This window comes from Rutidosis leptorrhynchoides, chromosome 3 (genome assembly GCF_046630445.1).
Source record: "Rutidosis leptorrhynchoides isolate AG116_Rl617_1_P2 chromosome 3, CSIRO_AGI_Rlap_v1, whole genome shotgun sequence".
Lineage (NCBI taxonomy): Eukaryota > Viridiplantae > Streptophyta > Magnoliopsida > Asterales > Asteraceae > Rutidosis > Rutidosis leptorrhynchoides.
Genome location: NC_092335.1, coordinates 421,407,650 through 421,410,929, shown reverse-complemented (window position 1 = coordinate 421,410,929; position 3,280 = coordinate 421,407,650).

The following is a 3,280-nucleotide window of genomic DNA, read 5'->3' as shown; positions in this document are numbered from 1 at the left end:
TTTAAATATTCAAAAATATAAAAAGAAAAACAAAAATATAAATATTTTTAAGAGTTTGTTAAATATTTAAGTTTTATAAAGTTTCTTTATTTTTATTTTATAAAAAATATAAGTTTTATTTAAATATTTTGTGTTTATTTAAAATAAAAAAAATTTAAAAAACCGAAAAAAATATAAATATATATAAATCTATTTTTTTAGATTGTTATAAAGTATTTTATTTCTATCTTAGTTTTTAAAGATAAGTTTTATTTAAATTATATAAATATTTTAATTAAATTAAAAACAGAAAAATAAAAAAATATATATATATAAAAATATAAATAAAAAACAGAAACCGAACGATTTTAGCCTGGTACACGTTTGAAAATACAAACCCCGCGACTTGCGGGAGTTTTTAACTGGAAACACCGCGACTCGCGGAGCCGTCTGACACGGGTTACACAGAACCCTAATCCTGCATTTATTACGGGTTTTTATTAATTATTATTTAAATTAAACCCTAATTAGGGTATTTTTATTATATAATTTAGTTTTTATTTTTATTTTGTATTTTTAGTTAAATTAGTGTAATTAGTTTATAAAATTAATAGTTTTATAAAATAAATAATATAAAAATAATATTTTTATAAAAATTGTACTTTTTACAACTTTTAGTATATTTTTATATTTTGTCCCTTTTTATTTGTTTTAGCATAATATTTGTATTTTTCGCTCATTTTTAGTTTTAAAACATAGTTTTTGCCATAGTTATTTTTATTTCTAGATTTTTAGGCTTTGACGTAAAACCCCTTAAGTGCTTTTTCTTTAGACTAAGATTTAGGTGCTTTAGAATTTTGCGACGCCTTTTTAAGTTTTAGTTCCTTTTTAAGATATTGCCATTTGGGATATAGTTTTACTTGTAAGCATTAATATTTTTATTATAAGCAACTTTTAATTTTTAATTTTTAGTGCCTTTTTAAGTTTCAACGCGCTACTTTCTTATTTTTATTTTTCGAAGCCTTTTACCTATGTATCAATTATCACTCCAATTAGTAATCTCAATTTGCGATTATAATTTTAAGTTAGTGATAGTAATAAGGTTGGGTTAGTCGAGTGTTTTTAAGTTCTATAAGTCATTTTTTTTTATTATTTCTTATTTTCCGACGCCTTTTATTTTTCAACCCTTTTATTTTTCGACGCGGTCTTTTTCTTTCTTATTTCTCGCTATTCTAGTTTTTAGGACTTAGAATTTTCTCTACTTCTTATCTAAATTTCTTAAAATTACGAAAATTTATTTTAAGTGGTTAAATTGATAGACATCAAAATTTTCTGGTTCGTAGTAATAGTTGGATTTGTACGTGGACCGGGTTATTGGGGCCAAACAGTCCTCAATTATATTGAGACCAAACGAATCCTGCCCCTCTGCTGCATTTTTTGGCTATTCGAAACGTGAGAAAAATCAGAAAAGTCTATTAATTGGATAACTTATATAATTTTTCTTTCCTTTTAAAAACTAATAGGATATTCAGTGAATGCACCGAGCAAGACGTTCACCACCTTTTGTACGTTCACCACCTGTAACTAGATCAAGACATCTAGCAAATATTACCGCCGTTGATTTTTCTTTAGAATCGTCATCCAGTCGACCAAGTACTCCAGTTCAAATTTCCGATAATCCATTTTTTGAACCCGACCTCACAATTGAGAATCCGGAGAATATTCAGGAACAATTCATAGATCCTGAACCATTAATTTTTCCTCCGGAACCACCAATCATTCAAACAGAGATTGTTGAGGAACGAACCATTAAATCAGAATCCTCTAGTGATTCCGATTCAACAAATTCAATTATGGAGAATCTGGAACCTTTAAGTATGGAAGACCGAATGAGAGCTAAACGCACTGGCCAAGGTCACGCAATTACTCATCCAGACATTAATGCGCCAGATTATGAAATCAAAGGACAAATTCTATACATGGTGACTAATCAATGCCAATTTAGTGGTGCGCCGAAGGAAGATCCAAACGAACATCTTCGTACCTTTAATAGGATCTGCACACTATTTAAAATAAGAGAAGTGGAGGATGAACAGATATATCTCATGTTATTTCCCTGGACTTTAAAGGGAGAAGCCAAAGATTGGTTGGAATCGTTACCTGAAGGGGCGATTGATACATGGGACGTTTTAGTTGAAAAATTTCTTAAACAATTCTTTCCTGCATCTAAAGCCGTAAGACTTCAAGGAGAAATTGTTACGTTCACACAGAAACCGAATGAAACTCTATATGAGGCATGGACAAGATTTGGAAAGTTATTAAGAGGATGTCCGCAACATGGTTTAGACACCTGTCAAATAGTACAAATATTCTACCAAGGATGCGACATCACTACAAGGAAAGACATCGATATAGCAGCTGGTGGTTCTATTATGAAGAAAACCGAAACTGATGCTTACAAAATTATTGATAACACTACTTCCCACTCACATGAGTGGCACCAAGAAAAAGATATCGTTAGATCATCTAAAGCAGCTAGAGCCGATTCTAGCCATGACTTAGATTCCATTTCTGCAAAGATAGATGCTGTCGAGAGACGAATGGAACAGATGACTAAAGATATCCACTCAATACGAATTAGTTGTGAGCAGTGTGGAGGACCACATTTGACAAAATATTGTCTCAGTATTGAACTAACAATGGAACAAAGAGAGAATGTTTCATATCTAAACCAAAGGCCAGGAAATAATTATCAGAATAATTATCAACCGCCAAGACCGATCTACAATCAAAACCAGAATTATAATCGAAATATTCCATACAACAACCAACAAGGTCCTAGCAATCAACAAGTATCCAATAATACTTACAACCAGCAAAGACCTAATTTTCAAAACAAACCACCACAACCCGATGATAAAAAGCCGAATTTAGAAGATATGATGACAAAGCTAGTTGAAACTCAAACGCAGTGTTTCACATCTCAGAAACAAACTAATGAACAAAATGCTCAAGCATTTAGCAATCAACAAGCTTCTATTCAAAATTTGAAACAAGAAGTAAGTAACCTAGCAAGGTTAATAGGTGAAAGAAAACCGGAAAGTTTACCTAGTGATACAAATGCAAACCCCCGGAATGAAACAGCTAAAGCCATTACCACAAGAAGTGGTACAACACTTAAACCACCTGAAATACCTGTAACTTTTGATGAAGCTATTCCTACTCCACAAGAACCACAACCTGATCAAGATAAGGAAAAAGAACCGGTAGTTGAAAAGGTTAATGAAGATAACATAGTTAA